Here is a 23,129-nt window from a genome sequence, read left to right as displayed (position 1 = left end):
TACGGTTCTTAACATGATTTTTATTTTTATTGTCCTATGTTCACCCCCAGTAATTTTATTTTAAAGACTGTGCTATGCTAATGAACTAGTCTGTAATACGAAGAGGAAATTGACAATGCATTTGTGAATTTATCAGAAGGATGCAGAAATCAAGAGATGAGGAGTATTTGGCTTCATTTTGGGAGTAGACCATGGTCAGGAAAGAAATTTTGGAGTTAGGGAGGTTTGCAGCACATCATGTATTTTAAAGTACACATCAGGCATATTCTTTTATTGTTGGAGCGTGAGAACTGCAGTTATAAACCTCTCCACCTCTTTTTACTTTCCTCATTTAAAATTTATGGAACTTTGAACCAAAAGACTCAAGCTGAGTAGTCCCTCTACACTAAAAGGTAGTCAAATTGAAACCGTATTGGAGACACAAGGATGAGTAATAATGCTCATATACATAGTATTTTCTAGTGTTCTTTGGATTTTGAAATGCCAAATAAATGTTAGATAAACAAAAGGGTTTGTATAAAAGCTGCAAAGGAACATTCTTTTATTAAGAAACTATATTGTATCTGGCCAAATAAGAGAGAAACTGTGTAAGTGAACAATCTGGGTAAAAAATTTTTTCTGGAGTTCAGATATGTATTTATATTATTTCCCTAACACATCCATACCTTTTAAAAAAGTTAATTGAAATAGACTGAATCTGCATGAGGTCAAGGATTGAAGATGGAAGGTGTTTATTATTCACCACCTGGTTCTTTCCCAATATCTGGATGTTTGGTATTATTGAAGCAGAACTCAAAGCAATGCATTGTTCAGTCTGTTAGTAAAATGCTACTCTTACCTGTCTTGGTAATCCTTGACTGACCTGAATCAACGTTATGTTTTCTTCTGTTGTTTTTTTTTTTCTTCTTCTTCTTCTTCTTTTGCTTGGGCTTTCACAAACTGAAGTACTTTCATAGAATCCTTAGATACCAGGTTGGAAGGAAATTTGATAGAAGCTATGGAATTTCTGGGTTTAAGTGCTTGTTTTAGAGGTACCTTGTCCTACTTCCTCATTTTCAAGCAAGTCGGTGTATAGAGGCATCTTACTTAACAGAAGAGCACATAGGATAGGTAGTTGGTGTGGACTGTGAATCAAATAGTGATAAGTGCTACTATTTCACTTACACACCTTTTTCTTTTCTCTTGATCCTCCTCTATTTTTGTTTCCTTTTTCCCCTGTTTTCCCTTTTGTTCTCGTAATTTCTCACTTGTTCTTTTCTTTTTAATGGCTAGGTATCCATGTGGCACAGTAGGGTACATGATTGCTCATCTTCCAACATTTTTGACATTGTTGTTAATTTAAAATTTCCAAAACATTTTTTTTTTTTTTTTTTTTTTTTTTGCGGTACACAGGCCTCTCACCTCCGCGGCCTCCCCCATTGCGGAGCACAGGCTCCGGCAGCACAGGCCCAGCGGCCATGGCCCACGGGCCCAGCCGCCCCGCAGCACGTGGGATCCCCCCGGACCGGGGCACGAACCCGCGTCCCCCGCATCGGCAGGTGGACTCCCAACCACTGCGCCACCAGGGAAGCCCCCAAAACATTTTTTGTCTGCATCTTACGGAGGAGGACACACTGAGCACCTAAGAATTTAAAACCAACAGCTGGCAACTGGCTAAACCCAGGGTGAGAAATCAAGTCTTGATTTATTTCACACTCTTTTGTGTGTTTGTTTATTTTTGCTAAAGCAATCTCAGAAAGAGGGGCTTTCTGTACCAGGTGTCAAGGAATAGTTAATAACCTTTGGTGATGGATCCAGCAGTATACTAAAGCTAAGCTAACCCCAAGGGAGGACCTCTGATAATCAGGACTGGGTCTTAAGGAGTGGAGTGAGCCAGACGGACCGTATCATCCTTTTTTTTTTTTTTTTTTTTTTTTTGTGGTACGCGGGCCTCTCACTGTTGTGGCCTCTCCCGTTGCGGAGCACAGGCACTGGACGCGCAGGCTCAGCGGCCATGGCTCACGGGCCCAGCCGCTCCGCGCCATGTGGGATTTTCCCGGACCAGGGCACAAACCCGTGTCCCCTGCATCGGCAGGCGGACTCTCCACCACTGCGCCACCAGGGAAGCCCTTATCCTTGTTTTTTGTAGCCTGTTTCCTTCTCATGCTATTAAAATATGGTCTTCAGGACAGTCTTGTGATTCATTTGATAGTCTAGAACTTGGGGTGTGTTTTCTAGGGTGAGAATTTAAGAAGAGAAGCTTTACAGTACAGGTGTGCATCTGTTCATGCATTAGCTTTGTCTCTACGTGTCATATACATTTTTTTTTTTTTTTTTTTTTAATATATAGACAGCTTACTCTTTATTTTATTTTATTTTATTTTATTTTTGCGGTACGCGGGCCTCTCACTGCTGTGGCCTCTCCCGTCGCGGAGCACAGGCTCCGGACGCGCAGGCCCAGCGGCCATGGCTCACGGGCCCAGCCGCTCCGCGGCATGTGGGATCCTCCCAGACCGGGGCACGAACCCGCGTCCCCTGCATCGGCAGGCGGACTCTCAACCACTGCGCCACCAGGGAAGCCCTCATATACATTTTTGAGTTCTATTTAAAATTCAGTAGGGGAACGTTTATTTGTCGATTAATAGAGCCAGGTGACTTTAGTTGACTAGTGTGACCAGAACGATCACAGGCCAGCTGCGCTTACTACCGAAGAGTAATACTCTAAAACCATTAGTGGAGGTGGTTGGGTCTGTTGGTTCAGTTGGGAACATAATACAAAGGTTATGGGCCCCACTCTATATTCTCCTTTGAGAAGGTAGCATATCGGATGCGAGGGCACTGTGTAGACCAGGGGTGATCAGTGCCCTGAATCAAGTGCACCGAGGTCCACCCCTCTAGAAAGAGAGCAAGAGAGAAGAAACCTAATGGTAGCCGTTGATGTGGGCCACAGACTGACCACATTCCTCCCCTTGGTGAAGCAAATGGGAAAGGAATATTCTCACTCATGGGACAGTGGACAAGAGAGTGTAGGTGCTCAGTACAGTCTCCAAACCTCTAACAAGATCAGATTTGTCTCTCACAGTTCCTTGTACCCCTGATTGTGATAGTCTCGCACTTGTTTAATGTCTGTCCTCCTCAAGAGAGGGTAAGTTGCATGAATAGGAGCTTATTCATCAGTGTATTGTTGGTGCTGTAGGTGCCTGGCATACAGAAGGTTGTTAAAACATTTGTTGAATTGAACTGTACCAATCCCAACTATTGGTGAAATCTGGCTTTTTTGGGGGTTAGGAATGGGGCCTTTGTGTATTTATACATTAAAAACTGCTAAATATTATGACTAACTTATGCATAATAGCTGCTGTTCTACATTTTTTCTTTGGTCTATTTAAATTAGAACTTCTATAAGAAATAATATTTCTTCCTTGAAATTTATCATCTTCTTTCCAGGCATATTTATTATGAAGGAAAAAGTGAAACTAACTGTTGGTGACATTATAATTACTTGACATTGTTCTGTAATACTAAGTTTCTTCAAAAATACACAATTTAGGGCTTCCCTGGTGGCGGAGTGGTTGAGAGTCCACCTGCCGATGCGGGGGACACGGGTTTGTGCCCCGGTCCGGGAAGATCCCACATGCCGCGGAGCGGCTGGGCCCGTGAGCCATGGCCGCTGAGCCTGCGCGTCGGGAGCCTGTGCTCCGCAACGGGAGAGGCCACAACAGTGAGAGGCCCGCGTACCGCAAAAAAAAAAAAAAAAAGTAAAAAATAAAATACACAATTTATAACATATTGGAATGCGTGTTCAGAGAAATTTGGGGGGGCAACATTTAATTTTTTTAAAGAAATGAAACAATATTTCTAGAGCCTTATGGGCAATTTCCTTGGCCTTACTTGCAGTAGTTATAAGGATCCACCAGCTCAGCACATTTAATTGCATTGAATTTGACTGCTTGGGACACTGGAGGCATCTCAGAATCTCATGTTTAGCATTAATTTTGGCGTTCAGTAATCTTAAAAGTTAGAATCAGGAAGGACTTGATGATTCAAAACCTAGTAAATTATAGGCCTTAAGTAGTATATGAAGCCCTTTTGTTATTTTTTAAAATTAGGATTTGCTCTTCACTAGAGGTGAATTTTCTGACTGTTAGAACATTGTCACATTCAACTTGATTAATAATGCTAAGTTGGAAAAGAAAATTATTTTAAAATAGAGCTCAGAAATTTATAGACCAGCAATTAATTTTCAAATGCTAAAGAAAATGTGTAGATTATCTGGGACATACATATACAGTACTGAGATTTAACAGATGCTCTTAAAATGACTTTAACCCAGTTTCTTGCTTGTGAAGACAAAAGTTTTTACTAAACTTTATGCATGCTTAGAAATAGATGCTTTTTGTAAACAGAAAAAACACCTCTCAGGGCTCACATATTTTTCTATTCACAAGTAAATAGCAGTGAACCACATAAATCATAGTAAAAGAAGATATACAGGCTAATGGACTACTGTCCAAAGTAAAAGAGTAGAAAAATGAGCACATTCACTATTAATGTGGTATATTCTACTTTGTGTTTGCATCAGTGCTGAGCTGCTCTTTCCTTTCAGTTGTTCCTTTGTGTCAGTCAATATGTTGTAGAGTATGTGGATTCTATGCACTAGTATAACTTTCCCACTGTTAAATTCCTCAGCGTCTGAGACCCAAACTTAATTTCTATTTTTATGAGCTGACTTTTGTAATTAAGGCATGATATCTCATTTAAACTAACAATATCATGGACAAGAAAGTCCTACTGTATGGCATAGGGAACTATATTCAATGTCCTGGGATAAACCATAATGGAAAAGAATATAAAAAAGAAAGTGTGTATGTGTGTGTGTGTGTGTGTGTAAAAAAAACATATCCTTTGCAGAAAAAAAGGTGACTGACACTCTGAATCATTAGTTTGCTGCTAGTTGTTCTTGCTGTCAGTGTTTGTTTTCCCTTTGACTGCTCATCCACCTGTGTTATGTTTCATATTGTAAATTCTTGTGTATATTCCTTCTGATGATGCCAAGAAAGTACCATTCTAATAACATAAGCACATTCACTTTGAGTTTTACTTTTGTACACATTCTACTTTTATCCCTTAGAAAGTAGTAAATTCTGTCATTGAAGTTGTTCATCACTGTTTCTTTTGAAAATTGCTATATGTTCCACTTAATGGCATATTATCTTAACCTGTAAGGTTCCAGGTTGCTACGGCAAAAATGACAGTATTGGTTAATACTGAAAGTAGATAAAAATGGGTCTTTGGGCAGTCAATAAAAGGATAAAATTAAAATCTGACTTTAAATCTTTCAAAAATCTGGAATTAATATGCATTTCCTCACATGAGTCACAGGTAGAAATCCAGATTTTGTTTGATGTTATTAATGTTTGTTTTCACGTGTCATAGTGAGAGTGGTAAAACAGTTTTTTCTAGTTGTATGAAGTAAGTGGAAAGGGGAATAGCACTTATTACTATATACTAAAATTAAAATTCCCCTGTGATGATAGCATGTTAGTTTGGACTATGTTTGATTTTACTTTACAGTGAATTTTAAACTTTTTTGATTTTATTTTTTGGGATTCTGGTAAATGTTGAAGAGCAATCAATTTACATATAGGTGTAAAAAAGATATTTTTAAAGATAACCAGCTTTTTCCATTTGAGGATAAGTAGTAAGTTGTAGTTGCTTTCTGTAGCTTCAGTCATTTGTTCTATTGAATACTTAAATGAAGTATCAGTGAAGAAAGAAATTTGAACTTGCACCTATGCCTTGGGAGTGTTGCAGAATTTAGCAGTTCTCAGATGGCCATTGTTCCTTTTAAAAAGAAGAAAAGTCATGAGCGGATAGAAAATTTTGGTGTGGGGAGGAAAGGAAATATTACCTCAAAACTCTGTGGACGTGCTCATTTGTTTTGCTTTAGGCCTATTTGTGTAGTAGTGAATTTTAGTGGGTGGTGAAAAGTAATAATGTGTTGAAAATACTAGTATCCTTAACACAGTCCTGGGTGGTTTGACTATAAATCAGAGACACGATGGAGAATAAAGGATCAGAGCTAGAGATTAGATAGGTTTCAGCGTGGTTCAACTGAAGCTGTGAAATGGGTGAGTCATTTAATGTTTTCTGGCCTCAGTTTGTAAAATAAGGGGGTGAACAAGAATGATCATGTGGTTCTTCTAGACTCTATCAGAATCAGTATCACTTCAGAAGTGAGGTTTTACTGTCACATGCATGGAGTAACAGGGTGCATAGAACTAAGGGCTGTGAGGATGTCCCTCATGATTTTTTGAGCTTGGCATTTAATATTTTACAGCAAAGTTTTTAGTTTAACATAATTGAACTTGTACTAGATAGGGTTAATAGGCTAGAACAAAAGGTCAAAGCATAAGGCATTAGGCTTAATTAAGGGAGAGCAGGAGTGGCAGGGAGTGTGTGACAGCTAAATGGGTTTCCCACAGACTAATGTCGGTTCCCGTGCAACCATGCCTCAACTTGAGGGTTATTTTGTGCAAAGGGCAGCAGTGATTAGCAGTTTGACATGCCAGACCCTTCTGGCCAATCCCATCTGTTTTAGAGGTTAAAAAAGCACACCTTTATGAGCTGATGGATTGATTTGTGTGCCCGTCTGGTAAAGATTAGAAGTCCAAGGCCAATGCAGTAAATGTCAGTTATAGAATATTGTACTTTCTTCGTTGGCTCATTGTTTTTTAACCGTCAACTGTTTTATAATGGGGGATAACTGCTGTTTATGGAGTCGAGTGCAAGATGGGTGGGGGAACAGGTGAGAGAGGAAGAAAAATATTTCCTAGATGGAACTGTCAATTAACATATTCCATAGCAAGTGTTTCACATGGAGATATGGACTCCTCTAGATACACTTCATCTTATGGAGTGTTTTTGGTCTGTTCCTTACAGGTGGAGTCATATTGTTCTTTTCTGAGTGTTATCTGAGCAACCTGTCAGTCCAGGATTTAATTTTACATTGAGAATTGATAAATTTCTTTATTTAGGTACCTCTTTTTTGGACAAGATAGATCATTTATCTCTGTACCACTGTATATATTTAAACAGTGTGTAATATTTAGTTCATTGACTTCCTAGGGAGAGGTAAGGAAAAGAAAAGAGGAAATGGAAAGAGGAGCACACACATGCATACTTGCTATGTGGGCAGGATTTACTATGCTCACCTGAGGCTGATGCATGCTGTTAAAATGAAGTGTGTCAGAACCTAAGCTTGGACTTCTTTCTTCAACTTTGAGAGCTGTAAGAGTGATGCCATTAATATAGTTCATTTTCAGTTCACGGTTGTAGCTCATTTAAAGACACACAAAGGCTAAACTGTGATTATAAAAATTGGTTTTAACATATTCTAATATCCAAGGAAAGGATAATTTATGTGTATGAAATAGAACTTTAGATAAATATTGTGATCATAATTAATGAGCTTTAGGAACATAAAGCATTCAGTCTTTTGGATGGACAGAGGGAAGTGTTTGAGAAATAACAAAAGTTATATTTATCAGAAAATTACCGTGAGCCTGAGATCTGAAATCAGATAAAAATGTGACCAAGAACACTGGAAGCAATATTAGAGGATGCTGGTTGGCCCCAGTACTTTTATCCTTGTCAAGATATGTGAACCATGAATTGCTTGTTACATAGTTATACAGATTATCTATATCATGTTAAAGCCTGAATTACTTCTTTTAGAAAGGATTAAAATATCTAAAGAAGATATGGTCACTGAAAGTTATATGTGGATCGTAATAGTAACTAGTACTTTTTAAAATACATGTATACATTTATTTTGCTACTAAGGTATTCCAAAGTGAATTGGCTTAACATATAGAGAGAAATTGAGATTTTATTTTATTTCTCATTTAAACAGGACAAAGTGGCATCAAGGTGTTGGAGTTTGTTTAAGAATATAGTACTTAAATATATTTTCATCCTTGTGTTCTTTGTGGAGTATCATCAATTGAAATGATTGGGATCTAATACAGATTTACATGAAAAGAGTCTTGCCCTTCTAGGTAGGGAGAGAAGGTGAAGAAGCATAAATTTTATAATATCATTGCTGCTTTTTCACTAAATCATTTTTAAATTGCAAAAGTTTGGCTTGAGCAGTATAGAAATGCTTTGGTAGTACATTAAATGTGGGAGATTTATCTAATTTAATGGACAGAAACTTCTTAAATGAATCTCCTGGTGATGTTATATTAAACCGAAAAAAATATTTGAGGCTCTACATTTGTACTAATATTACAGACATTTTTAAAGGTCTCTAGATCCTAACCTTTTAATTTCCTTCCCTTTTCTCCAGTAAATTCAAGTGCCAAAAACATCTAGTTTGTGTTAGAATTTTACTAAAGGGAAATATTTTGTAGGATTAACTTGTTTTTGTGTGTTATGATATATTCTGAGGTTTTGAGGAATACACATTGTCCCTCGTAATTTATGGTAGTCAGTTTCTGTCAGTCAGTTGTATTTCTTTACTTTTACTAATGTGGTATTATTGGCTTTGAGACGTAAAAGTCTGCTCCTCTAAGCAAATTAGTTGAGTATTTGCTTAGGTTATGAAAAATGAAAGCAGAAAAGCTTAGTATACTTAACATCCTGTGTTTGCAGTTCTTGTCCTAAAAATTGTTACAGCTTTATAACCTGAATTTTAGTTGTTAGAAATTTTTATGAAACAATGGAAAAAGTAATAGCCCTATTTCATATTTTGATTTTAAATGCTGTTAAGGCATACAATTGCCCTTTGCCTCTGTTCAGGGAGATTGATTTTAATAAGAAGACCATAATATATGGTGGACTTATCAAGTACATATTCTTATTATATTTTATATGTATATTTATAAAATCAGTGTGAATATGTAAGATATATTTCAGATAGAGATGTTAGAGATGGCTGCACCTGTTGATTGCATTAAGCTTTGGGTGTCTCCTGACGAGGGAGGGAGAAGGTCTACCCCACTGCCCGAGTGCATCATTCCTCCTCCTCTGTAAATTGCACACATTTTACTTTTTTGTATTCTGTGACCTTGCAGTCAGTGACTTCAGCCCAGAATAGTTTCAGAGTCATGTAAATGAATGCAATTAAGGCATTGCTTATCATCTTACATAGTTCAGATGGAACTTTATTGGATAGAGAGGTTTGTTTGCTTTATGAGGGAGGTCAAAGTAAGGTTAAATTTTATTACATAAAATGATTTGGTAATGTTTTTATTTGGTTGCTGAAAAAGTAGTGTCCTAATAGGAAATGATAAGGCTTTTTTTTTTTTTTTTAAATCACTACTAGGTCTCTTCAGGGTTCGTTTGTTTGTTTTTTCTATTTTAAGGCAATGCCAGCTGTCTACTAATAAAATTCTAGGAATATTCTGCCTTAGTTATCATTCTAGGTATTTTTGACTTACACATATAAGTGACATTCCCAGCTGCTGATGGAGGGTAGCTTAGGAGCTGCTGATGGTGTGCCTAGAGGGTTTGTGTTAACGTCCAGTTACCATGCCAATTGGTGCAGGACCTCAGACAGCAGGGCTAGAATCCCAATTCACCTGGGCAGAAAGGAGCCCTGCCACCAGCTGGCTGATTGTCTGTAGGGGTTGGGAGAGTATTGACATAGATGCCAGGAGAGTCTTGCTAATGAAGAACTGAGAGAAAGAAGGGAGACGGAGAGGGAGCGAGAATGAGAATTGAGTGTGTGTGTGTGTGTGTATGTATGAAGTATGAAATTTTTAAAAAGGCGAGTATTCTTCATTGTAGTTGGCTCATATAACTACCTGCTTCCCTTTGCTGGTATTATTTTTACTTCAGCATGGTATATTAGTTGACAAAGTCTCTCAGATTCGGTGATTCATAGAGCAGACTTTCACTCAGCATCAGCTCTATGCCTTGCACCATGCTAGGTGCTGGAGGATTCAAAGATGAATGCAGGGCTCACAGTCACAGGGAGAATAACAGTAAGCAGGATACAGAGAAAGTGACCCAGAGGCAGAGTGGTTGAACAGCCTGCCTCCCTAGGATGTTAAGGAAGCATCACTCAAAGAAATTTGTAATCTATATATGGTTTTAAGGAGACTGAAGGGCACTGGTAAAATTAAGTGATAATGAAAAATACTTTATTTGGGGAGTTTAAGGTTTAGGTTTATGGATTTATTTGGAGGCTAAGCTATAATCCTTGAGAACCAATCATAGGCTGTGGGATAGGAATTGAGAATTCTAAAAATGTAAACCAGACATAAATGCAGTGGGTGATACGAGTGGAATGCTGCTATGGTGGAATCTCGGAGTTTGCACCATACCTGTCTTATCACCAACTGGTCTCACTGTCCATTGGCCTATTGGTCAATATACAGTTTCCAAGGCCACCACAGTGTTAAAGTGTGGACTCTGGGTCTTGCTGTCCTAAAACTTTTTCACCCACTCTTTTGTTCTTAAAAGTATAAACTGTCCACATGTCGATGTCATTCTGTATCTAGGAAGGTTCTAATTCCAAGTTTAACATTTTTTTGTTTCTAATGGTCTAGAAAAAAAAAAAATGAGGTGTTTCAGTTCTTGTGTTGACTACCAAATAATTCTAATACTTTTTCTCCCGGAATCCTTGATCAGAATTCCTCTTGGTCATTGACATTAACTTCTCACACACTTGAGAATTGGTGATATAGTCTTTAATGCAGTGTAAAGACAGATAAGTAGTGTTTTGGTCTAAATAATTTTGTAATGTGTATTTTTGATCAGATGTGATCAACAGCTATGCCCAAGGAAAACATGTATAATTAGGAATTTTTTTACTTTCAATACATCTTTTTTTGTCATTTTTTCAGATTTTGTTTTTCAGTCAGTAGTTAAGGGTTGTTTGTGAAACGTGCTATTGAAATTCTTTGAGATAAGATGCAACTTGAAGTAACACTTATTTTTATTAATTTTCAGAGAGTGTTTGGATTGTGAGCAATTTAAGCTCTATCCTCAGGATCCATTATTTTAACATCTGGGAGAAGCACATCCAGAAGGTATTGTATTTTGTCTCACTGCTCCACTTTTTAAAATGTAGTTAAGCCTTTTCAGTTATAGGAAAGAAAGAATATTATGCCATATTTAATTGTTTAGTTTTCTTAAGTTTCAGATATTGATAAACTAGTTGTTTGACATTTGTAACAGAGGAGAGGGATACATTTCAGTGTTGGTAAATTATGAATTTTGTGTGAGTAAAAGGAATCTGGTTTAGATGGAACCAGTTTTGCCTTTTTTAAACATCTGAGATATTTACATTTTACCTTTTCAGCATAGTACTATTTTAAAGAATGTTTTGATTTGAAAATGAGTTATAAAAAGTTTCTGTTTATCTAAGACCATGTGAAATATACATTAAACATTCAGGCAGTCTTAAAGTTCTTCCTGCCTATGACAGTTCTACCGTCTAGCGTAGGGACCAGCTGCCATCTGTGTTTTCATAGGGCCCACGGACATATTCACCCAGGTCACCTGACTCTGCCTCTGAACATCCATCTGCTAAGTTCCCTCTGCATTATCACATATGTCTAGGTTTGTGCAGCATAATAATTCATCTGCTCATAGACCCTGAGTCTCGGGACATGTGATGTATTACTAGGAAGGAAGGATATTAAGATTGTCCGTTGAGAAACTTACCTGCTTTGTGTTTCTGTCCTTTACAACCCCAAGACCCCGTGTGGATACACCAGCCGATCTGGCTGAGGTCAGTGGTGAACACAGTTCCCTTCAGCCATGCCCCAGGGTTTCCATCTTGGTGTCCACCTTGATACCTCCCCCCAAGCCTTGTGTTTGTCTTTTATAAAACTTGGCAGCTGTCTTGCTTGGAGTAGACACAGATGAAGGAAGAATGCATACATACATTTAATAAGATAATATATTTGTTAAAGTTGTAGTGAATAGGTCAACTTCTTTGAGTACATATTACTCTGTTAACTGGGTAGTCATGATTTATATTCACGTGAAATGACACAAAAATCAGTTTTACAAATTTTCTTAAATAATCGCTTGTCAAGCACTATGAGTTTCTAGGATTGGATGAATATAGTCTTTTATATTTCCATAGAACATTGTATTGAACTCTGTATGTTCAAGGTTATTCACTATTAGCAAAACAGCATTTTCTCCCTCTTCCTGTCAGAGGGGGTGGGTAAAAGCAAATAAGAAATCTAAATAAACACATTAGGACTGTAAAAGGACTTCTAGTGAACTCCCAAATACTAAATTTAATTTTTATGTATGCTTTATCAATGAAAGAAAGGATATGATCAGAAGCCCTGAATTTTGTGGAGTTTAAAGTTATCTTTTTAAACTAAGAATTAACTATTATAATTCCATAAAGACATAAACATTCAAATAGTTCATAACTATTAGTTATAGAGAAAATTATTACACTTTTTAAAGCCATTGGGAATTATCCATTTATGAAAATTTATCAGATAATCTGAAAATTAAGAGTAGGTTGAATAGAATTGAACTGATGACTAGTTTTTATTAATAAAAAATGGCAAAGAAATTCAGTTTAGTTGTAGGGTTGAGTAGAGAAATTCTTGTGTAAATTCTGAATAAGAATTGATTTTAAGTAATCCTTTTGAAAATAACTCATGATATGTCAGACCCTTTTTTTAAAAAAAGTTACTTATATTTAAAAAAAAAAACAAAAACCACTTTACAGAAGTCTAACTTCATGTAGTTAAATTGGCACTCTTACTTGCTAGTTCAGAGATTTTTTACGTAAGCGTACCCTGCGTAACTACACTACACTCTACCCCAGGAGCTTTGTTGGTGTCTTTTCTGGTCAATTCTGCCTTCACCCAACAGAAGAACCAGTCTTTGACATCTTTTATCTTGGATTAGTTTTGCCTGTTACTGAACTTTATACAATTGGAATCATGTAGTATGAACTCTTTCATGTCTGATTTTTTTGATTAACATTATGTCTTTGAGTCATCCATGTGTGTATCATCTCCCTCTCCCCCCACCCAGTCGTATATATTCCATTGTATGATTATACCATCATTTATCCCTTCTACAGTAAATGGACATTGAATATCTTTCCAGTTTGGGGTTAAAATAAGGCTGCTATGACCTTTTTTTTTATCTTTTGATAGAAATAAGCATTCATTTCTGATAAGTATATGCACAGGAATGGAACTGCTATGTGGTGGAGTATATATATGTCTAACTTCAGTAAATAGGTACTTGGAGCACTTTTAAGGATATTTAGGAAATGTCAATCAGTGTATCTTTTACTAGTGATGGTTCTTATTGTGCAATGGACTTTTCTCCAACTTTACATAAACTCTAAAGTTGTTTTTTAGGAGTTATGAAATTTTCCCATCTGTTAAAATTAAGTTGTCTGTTTTCTGATTCCATTATGATATGTGTTTGGTTCATGAAACTTAGATCTACCCTAACTCTAGTTAAGGGAAATAGGACATAGAACCCTCCTATACATACTTATGACTAAGGAAATACTGAAAATGGATTTTGAAACAAATTAGACATATCATATAATGAAGACTTTTACTTTATTGTTGAATTTTTTGGATACCTCTCTGAATATCTAAAACCGTAGATGCATTTGAGTTTCTGATGGATGTTTCTTGCTGCCTTTATCTGTGTTTGTATTACTCTGTTTGGTGATCTAAAGTGAAATTATTCATTCTAGAATGTAAGTACTTGAGAAATTTTGTATTCATCTTTTTCTCAGTCTTTATTATAGAGAAGAGCTGTTCAATAGAAATATAATGTGAGCTCAAATTTTTAGTTTTCTAGTAGGAATGTTTAAAAAAAGGAAAAAGAAACTAGTGAAGTTAGTACAATATTTTATTTATCCCAACATCTGAAAACTATTATTCCATTGCTTAATTAGTATAAAATTATGAGATATTTTACATTCTTTTTTTTTCATACTAAGTTTTTGAAATTCAGGGTGTATTTTTACTTTACAGCCCATCGCAGTTCAGACTAGTCAGTTTTAAAGTACTCAGTAGCCACCTGTGTCTTGCAGACAGCATGGTTATAAAGTTACATCTCGGATTTTTTTAAAGATAGTGCTTTAGTCTAATTCATATGTAGTTAAAATTATCCTAAAAAATTCAATAGAAAGATGCCATGCAGATTCTTATATAGTATGTTTCATTAGGTCTCAAACAGCCTGTTTCCTTCAGTGTTGGAATAAATAACATTGTTTTTTTTGTTTTGCTTTTGGTTGAACATGAGATACAGCAGTTAGCCAGTGTTTACAGGACATTTGTATGAAAAATACATATCTTTAAACTGTAAAATCACAATCTGTTAGAACAGATCAACATCGTCCATCTTCCTCGAGGTTATATGCTAGATAGAATTTTAGTTTGTTTTTTCTTTTTTTTTTTTTGAGCATGGCTGGTTTACTTTTAACATGATAAATTGACATATGATGTAACTCCACTATCTTCTGAGTAAAATAGGGCAGCTAAAGAAAGGTTGTATGTATACATATAGATGTACCTATGACTTTTCATTAATGAGGATATTTAAAGTTTACCTAGATTTTGAGAGTTAATGTTTCTTCATGTATATATTTGCCAAGTGAGATGTAGCAAGAGCTGTCAGTTGTCTCAGTGAACTTGGGTCAAATTTTGCTACCAGATTGGTTTGCTTTAAACTTTTTAGTGTTCAGAATTTGGAATGTGAATAAGGAACTACTAGTCTGTGAAAATGGTCATGTGTGGCGGGCTGTCATAAGCGGTAAAGCCCAGTAAGCAATACTGGCCATAATCACATGTGTTAGTGGTTATTTTGGGTTCCTGATATAAGGTAGTTTTTTTATAGCCCTTCCCACCAACACGTTTTTTAATAGCACTCTCTCCTCCCTTTTAAATGAAGTCAACTATACTTTTTGACACCCAGTTATAATAGTACATGGTATTTTTTTTAAAAAAGAAAATCAATCCTCTGCTTATAAAAGCCCTTCACCTCAGTTATAGTAAAACTAAAGTTCTTGCATTAGCTGATAAGGCCACGGCATCTTCTTGATGAGGCCTGTGCTGGTGACCACTCCACTCAGAGTGGGAGCTGCATCTCCACTCTCTTTTCATTTTCCACAGCACTTGTCACCTTTAAAATACTATGAATTTTTTAAATTAATTGTTTATTGATTGTTTTCCCCTTCTAGAATGAAAGTGCACTGAGAGCAGGAATCTTTTTCTGTTGTGTTTGTCACTGATATATCTGAAAGAACCTAGAATAATTCTGGGCATCAATTGGTATGGCCACTATGGAAAACAGTATAAAGGTTCCTCAAAAATTTAAAAATAAAACTACTATATGAGCCAGAAATCCTACTTCTAGATATATATCCAGAGAAAGTGAAATCAGGATCTTGAAGAGATATTTGCATTCTTATTTCTTTGCAGCATTATTTACAATAGCCAAGACATGGAAGCAGCCCACATGTCCATTCACATATAAGTGGATAAAGAAAATGTATCTACATAAAGTGGAATATTATTCAACCTTAAAAAAAAAAAAGAAAATCTGTCATTTGTGACAACATGGGTGAACGTAGAGGACATTATTCTAAGAGAAATAAGCCAGATACAAAAGAATAAATACTACATGACCCCACTTATATGAAGAATCTAAAAGAATCAAACTCATAGAAGTAGAGAGTAGAATGGTGGTTACCAGGAAGTGTGGGAGGGGGAAACAGAGAGCTGTTGGTCGAAAGGTACAAACTTTCAATTACTCAAATCCTAGAGGTCTACTGTACAGCATATTACCTATAGTTAGCAATAGCGTATTTTATACTTAAAAATTTGCTAAGAGTAATGTTAAGTGTTCCTATCACACAAAAAGAGGGCGGGAGGAAACTTTTGAAGGTGATGTATGTGTTTATGGTATTGATAATGGTGATGGTTTCACAAATGTATACTTAACTCTAAACCCATCAGTTGTATACCTTAAATATGTACAGCTTTTTGTATCTACATCATATCTCAATAAAGTGGTTTAAGAGAACACTGGACATCTAGAAGTAGCTCATAAGTATTTATTGACTAAATATTTATTGAATATATGAAGAAGATACACTATTTTTCACTCCTGAAAATTTGCCTTTATGGACTTTCTGGGGCAGGGAATATTTAAAGGAAGAGAAAACAAAAGTCTTCAGTTATATTTGTAATAATACATTTTGATAATTTGAATTAATTGAAAGTAGTTTATTCATCAAACTGATATGTATATCCCTATTAAAAGTAATATGTAAATATGAGGTTTTCCACAAATAGAGTGTAATATTATGGTCAGGTAATTTATCTTTGGAGTATACATACGTGCATTTTTCCGTTTCGTCATAAAATATTGGTAATCAGTTTGAGAAATATGTTTATAAGAGATATCCTGTGTTTCTGTAAAATATAGAGACATTCATTGTATTTTGGTATCTTAAAATTAGTATGAATCAGGCAGACCTTGTGGTTTTTAAGAAGTGGTTTCTATATAGTAAAGTATAGGTTATCGTTCCGTTTTATACAGACATTTTCTAATTGTAGTTTTTGAAAATTTCAGTTTGGGGGTCATCTACAATAAATGTTTTTAAAATAGCATAAAAATGTAATCAAAGACTTGCAGTATTAAGAAATGGTATTTGCTACTCTAGAATACATTCAAAGCAGATGTTATAAATGTTTATTCCATTACAGGATAGGTAACTTTATGAGATGACTTACGCAAAGTCTTTCCTGCAAGTCTATTTGCAAGGTTTTGGTTTTATATTATGCCTTTATATATTCAGCACATGATAACAGGCGACCATGTATATGACTATTTCTATAATCATTTTTATTAGAACAGGAAGAATTATGAGATTGATTTCTTTCTTTTTCCACTTCCATCTTCTAAATTCAAGCTTTAGTACTTCATACTTGTTAGACAGTTACTATAGTAGCTTTCTAACTGGTCTTTTACCTTTTAGTTTTTATTATCCAATATGTTCTACACACTACAGCACAATAAAACTTTCTGAAGAAATAATCATTACCCTGAACACAAAGACCTTTGCCCACAAGATAAAGGCCAAGTCCTGTTTCTACCCAGCTCCTGCATCATATTCCATTTGCCTAATCCTTGAGCATGTTAATTGCACACTTCTTAAACTGCCACAGTTTTTGCCATCTTCATCTCAGATGTGTTGTGATCTTCTTCTGTCTCTAGTTCTCTTTTACCAAAACACTACCCATCCTGTGATTTGTATGATCACCCTAAAGAAAGGAACACATGCCCTCTTGCACTCTCTCAGTAGTTGATGAGTACCATTCACATGACATTATTTTATTGGTCTTTTCAGCAAGATTGTAAACTTCTGAAGGGAAGGGACCATATCTTTTATAAAATTGTGATTTACAAAGCACAGCTTGATGCCTCCCATATACAGGGTGATACAGGGTGATAAATTGAAGTGTTGATGAAAAAAACAACTCCAGGGTATACCCTGGAGCTTTAGAGACAAACAAAGGATTTAAAAATTCATCCTGTATTCATTGTATATTATGCAAGTTATTTAAACTTATTGTGCAGTAGTTTTTGGAGTTTGTGTGAAGATGAAATGATAGCATGTATATCAGAAATTTGTAGGTTCCAGAGTTTGATACAAGTGTTCGTGATAATACCCAAACTGTATTTTGTTGTATATATAAATTTCTTTGGCTTAACTTAATGTGAAATATACAGAATGTTGTTTTAATGTTCCTTACCTGAATGATGGCAAGATTGATTTAATGTTAGCTGAATGTGTATTCTAATAAATGTCTTTACTGTTCATCTGAAACAAGAACAAAAATCCAGATGCCTTTGGTGAAAGTAATGAGTTACCTTTTTGGACTGCAACAGTTTCAAAGATGAATGAATTTAAAAGTTTTGTTAACTTTCCAAAATTGATCCTTAATTTCTCATACTGAATTACATTGGGGTTAAATACATTTTTTGAAGGGCATCTTTTCACAGATTTCCATAAATTTCTTAAAGGTGACCCCATCCCTGTCAGTTCTATTTCCTAGGAGTATTTAAAACTAAATAGCTTACCTGGCTAGTGCAGGTTTTAAACGGGACTGAATTTGCGAAAAGCTTTTTATTTGATTGGGGATAAGTTCTGGTGCTAAGAACAGTATTTTAGAATAGAAGAAGTTTCTGTCTTTCAGAGATTTTTTTCCCCTCAAAAACAAAATCTGAATGTCATGCATACCTGGATGATAGCAGTAAGTTAGCTTAAAGGAAGAGGTAGGTTGAGGTTCAGGGGGAGATGAGTTTCATAAGACCAGCATCTTAAACCACGAATGCTGTCATCACACATAAAATAGGCCCTGAAGATGTGGGCCTGTTAATGGTCCTCTGTATGATATTGGTGACACAAAATGGTAACAGAAACTGAATTTGTAAGGAGGAGGAGGCAATGATTGTGGTGGCTTCTGAATCTTCCTTACTCGTAACAAGATATGATGTGCAGTTTGGATAACATTCTTTGGACCACTAAAGAGGCTTGGGAAGTTAACCTTATAGGCCGCCCGGATGCTTTTAGGCAGTCAGTATAGAGAACCGTTACTTTATTACCTAGGGTATAAAGTTTAGAAAATATTAAGCCTTTTTTGCTTTTGTTTTTTTAAGGCTTGCTTTTACTTTATATTACAGACAAAACTTCTGAAAGAAAGTCTGTGTTTATTCTAATAGAAATAGATATAACCTGACAGTGAAAATTATTAAAGTTACACTGACGAGTGTATTAAAAATATGTGCATGGAGGTTTTGTATTAATACAGAGTTCATGCTAAGCTGCCATTTTCACGGTAATTTCAGGAAATAAGAAATGGATAACATTTTCATTTTATTTAAGTACTCCCATGAGTTTCTATTAAGGGTGAAAACGTCATGACAGTATTTGTTACAAAGTCACATCCAATTTAAACCTAGTCTGGTGACCACAGAATACTATTATTTTAGCTTAAATCTTCTACAAAATAATGTAACATCTTTTCCTCTTGGTTACTTTAATGTAAAATGAAGATAATCATGCTTTTTTTTTTCCACCAAAATTGTCTGAAATAAATCTATGTGAACTATTTAAGACGTTCAGGTTTCAGCATTTAGATTTTTATTCTGATAGGCTTATCACATGATCACTAGTCACTAGCTTATAAGCTTATATTTTAAAAGAAAACATTTATTAGGGATAGGATTCCCATTTTCTCCTGGGAGAAGGCAGAAATAGTTGTTTTCTTTCTTTGTTTTATTAAAAACGATAATTAACCCAAGGGATATATTTCTCTCTTACCTCTTACGCAGACACTTAAAGAGTTGCCACCATCATGGCCACAGTTCAACATGTGATGAGGAAAATGCTGGTCTTAGAATCGTTAAGATTTATATTTGAGCCATAGCTCTCCATGGGGACTGCTTGCAAATTGCTTAACCTGAGCCTCAGTTTCTTGATCTGAAAAAGGAGGATACAACCTACATCACAGGAATAGTCCACACAGTAAATGAGGAAATAAAGTTCGTTGTCACCAATGTAACGTTCTAGAAAGATAACGTGTTATTGACAATGTTGTTAATTCTATATTTTTCAAAAGAAATAAGTTTTTGGATGACCACTGTTTACTCAGTAGCACACCCTTCTAAATTAGGATCTTTTCTTACACACATTTTGCATTTTTCTTTCTTTGTTTCTCCCCCACTTTAAGAGTTTTCATAAACTCTGGTCTATACTTTTGAATGCCTTTCAAATTTGAACCAGTTAACATCTGCCACCTACTGACCCAGTTCTCTCCACTTCCTCTAATCCTGCCCTCCACATACACAGTTGCTTGTTTTTGCTGGGTGATTAAACTGGCCATCATTTGATTTTCAAAGATCTAGATTAATACAGGGTTAGAAACAGCAGCTTCTGAATGCATCTGAACTGTATTTTTAGCAAGGTGCGTAACAGCCAGTAATAACTTCCCCCCCAGAGAACAGTTAGTAAAACCCCACGTGGACTTGCTTTTTCTTTCATTGTATAGCATTTATAGGTTTTAAAAGTGATTTCTGCTCACATATCCAGATTAAAAACATTTTTTCAGTACGTATGAGTTTGTGAAATAACTCACCCCACGTGTAAGTACTTCAAAATGCATGCCCTTACCTACTATTTGAATTTTTATAGATTTGTACTTTTGCTGACTGCAAGAAGATAAAAGACCTAGCGCCAGTTCTTACTGGGTCAAGATTTATTTTAAAGTATCAACATTTCCTCAGCTTTTTGATACTTAAAAAGTCATACAGATTTTCCTGCGAAGAGGTTTAACAGGCTTTATTCCAGGAAGGAAAATTCAGGATGCTTATGCTGTGGTAGTAACAAAAACAGTGTACAGTTGACCCTTGAACAAGACAGGAGTTGGGTCACCAGCCCCCCACCCCGTGCATTTGAAAATTTGCATATTACTTTTGACTCACCCCAAACTTAACTACTAGTAGCCTACAGTTGACCATAAGCCTTACCGATAAAATAGTCAGTTAACACGTATTTTGTAGTTAAATGCATTATGTACTGTACTCTTACAATAAAGTAAGCTAGGGAAAAGAAAATGTTATTAACATAAGGAAGAGAAAATGCATAGTACTGTGTGTATTCATCCATATGCTAAGTTTACATCATCTGTTAAGATGAATTGTCTGTCAGTAGCTACGTCAATATTATATGATGTAAAACGTTGTAGATGTTGTATGCTTTACAACATTAGACATCAAACATGAAAGGATTATGTGAAAATTTCATATTTATTTGCAGACATAACAATACATACGTTGATAATGAAGAAGAACGGTGTGGTCACTTTATGGTAGACTAGTGTAATCAATACAGTTGTTTCACGGCAGCCCAGCCTATACACTAATGAATGAATCCTTATAAAATTTTTATGGTATACCATATTACACTCATGTTCGGGGAGCATACTGTACAGTAATGTAATTCTTTGAAGGCAAAGTTATAAAACAGAAAACACATTATTAATTTTATGTTAAATATCACTCACCTTATGCCTCTGTAAGGATAGACTAGTATCTACGTACATTTTATACATTCATGACATACCTTCTTAATTTTTTGATATTTCTAGTCTAGGTGGTTTGTCTGAAACTGTTTCAAATTGTCACAAATCTCAAAAAAATGTCCAGTATATTTATTGAAAAAAATCCACATGTAAGTGGACTCATGTAGTTCCAAACGAGGGTCAACCGTTTTTGGTGAATTTGTTAATAGAAATTGACAGAAACTAGTTTACCCTAGAAATGTATTTTTATTTAAAGAGGCTAGTGGGGGCAGTAAGGACTAGTATATATATTTGTGTCTTCAGCGTAGCTCTAGGTGCAGAAAATTTGACTGTGATCTAAAAATAGACTATTAGTTTTTCGTGAAATGATCAGGAGACAAGTTGACCAAGGCAACTGGTTTGCCACGGTAGAGCCTTTGTTGGGCAGTGGTCTGTGGAATGCATTGTAGAGGCACACTGACCTGAATCGGAATGATGGTGTACTCCTCACCTGCTGTATGACTTTGGGCAACCCACTCCACTGTTCTAAGCCTTAGTTTCTTCATCCGTAAAGTTACATAGTATCTATTTTATAGGTAACAATTAAAGGAGATAATACATGACTTAACACTGTTGTCAATAACTGGTGTTATTTGCCATCTAGTTAATAAAAGTTAATCATAATAGCTGGGAATTAACCCTCCAAATAGTTGTTTTAAAAACTTGCATTCCATGTTGAGAGTCATTAAAATATAGAAATATATTTGTGGCTTTTAAAAAGTCTTTAGAAAGCCATATTCAAGTCAAAGCAGTATTTACAGGTAAGTGGATTGAATTTGACAAGGATTGAGACACTGTGGTGTGTGTGATGGTTTTGAACAAATGTGAATCCTAACTCTGCCACGTACTTAGTGACTGTTGGCTTTGGGCTAGTAATCTTGCCTCCTAAGGCTCAGCATTCCCATCTGTAAAATGGGGATAATTTTATAGGGTTGTTTTGAAAATTAAAGGAATTAAACCGTAGAAAGCACAATGCAGTCCCTGGCACATGGTCTGTAGTAATTTTTAGCTGTTCTTTTTAGTCCACAGATAGATAACTTTTGGACACGGCCTTGAGTACTTGTGGGAAATATAGTTCCTAATTTTTTTTGATTGAATGTTTAATGTTGGAATTTTGGGAGTAAATGGTTTTTTATTTGTATAACATTTAGTTGACTTACATTAAAATAAAATACTACAGTGTTCTGAATCTCTTGTAGTAAAAATGGCACCTAGTTTATGTTTTGTAAAAATAGATGTTTACACTGCATCTGCTACGGTCTGAATGTGTGTCTCCCGCAAAATTCATATGTTAGAATACTAACAGCGCTCCCACCCACTCACCCAAGGTGATGGTTTTAGGAGGCGGGGCCTTTGGGAGGTGATTAGGTCATGAAGGAAGAGCCCTCATGAACGGGATTAATGCTTATAAAAAGGCTCAAGAGAAATCCCTTTCCCCTTCTACCGTGTGAGGTATAGTGAGAAGATGGCTGTCTGTGAACCAAGAAACAGGCTCTCCCCAGGCAATCCGCCCTCACCTTGCTCTTGGACTTCCCAGCCTCCAAAACTGTAATAACTTTGTTGTTTTATAATAAAATACCAGCCCATGGTATTCTATTATAGCACCCTGAATGGCCTACGACAGCATCCATTTTTGTGGTCACTCCATGGCTTTGTGCTTTTAATCCAGTCTTTATTCCTGCATCTGCTTTCCTTCCTGTTTCATTTCCTGTATGTGGAGTGACCCAAAGAAAAAACGAGGTAGAGCAGGAAGAGGCAAAGATTGTACCAGAGGTCAGTAATAGTCAACCCTAGGATGATCGGATGTACTTTCTGCATTAAAGCCCTCAGTTAAGTTGATTCATGACTACTTTTTGAAGTTTCACCAACACAATAATTTGTATTGCTTTTGTTTACTGTTGTAAAATGTGGTGAGAAGATTTTAAAGGAAATCTCTGCTTTTCTCAACAGCTTTCAATAATTTTATTTAGAGCTGTATAATTTTTCAAAATGACAGCTAAT

The 23,129-nt window shown here is 35.8% G+C and overlaps 1 protein-coding gene across 10 annotated transcripts in view; it reads left to right on the top strand.

Moving 5' to 3' along the window:
- NRIP1 (nuclear receptor interacting protein 1) overlaps nucleotides 1-23,129 on the top strand; it is a 99,356-nt gene that overhangs the window by 11,902 nt on the left and 64,325 nt on the right. For 8 of the 10 annotated variants that reach the window (XM_032630553.1, XM_032630551.1, XM_032630550.1 and 5 more), the window contains exon 2: nucleotides 10,939-11,018. The exons of the other annotated variants lie outside the window; for them this stretch is intronic. The gene's annotated coding sequence lies outside the window, so the exon portion shown is untranslated. The remainder of the gene's footprint in view (nucleotides 1-10,938; nucleotides 11,019-23,129) is intronic. 10 annotated transcript variants of the gene reach the window in all.

This window comes from Phocoena sinus, chromosome 4 (assembly GCF_008692025.1).
Source record: "Phocoena sinus isolate mPhoSin1 chromosome 4, mPhoSin1.pri, whole genome shotgun sequence".
NCBI classification, from domain to species: domain Eukaryota; kingdom Metazoa; phylum Chordata; class Mammalia; order Artiodactyla; family Phocoenidae; genus Phocoena; species Phocoena sinus.
The sequence above is the reverse complement of the archived record's forward strand: the minus strand, read 5'-3'. Positions and strand labels throughout refer to the sequence as shown.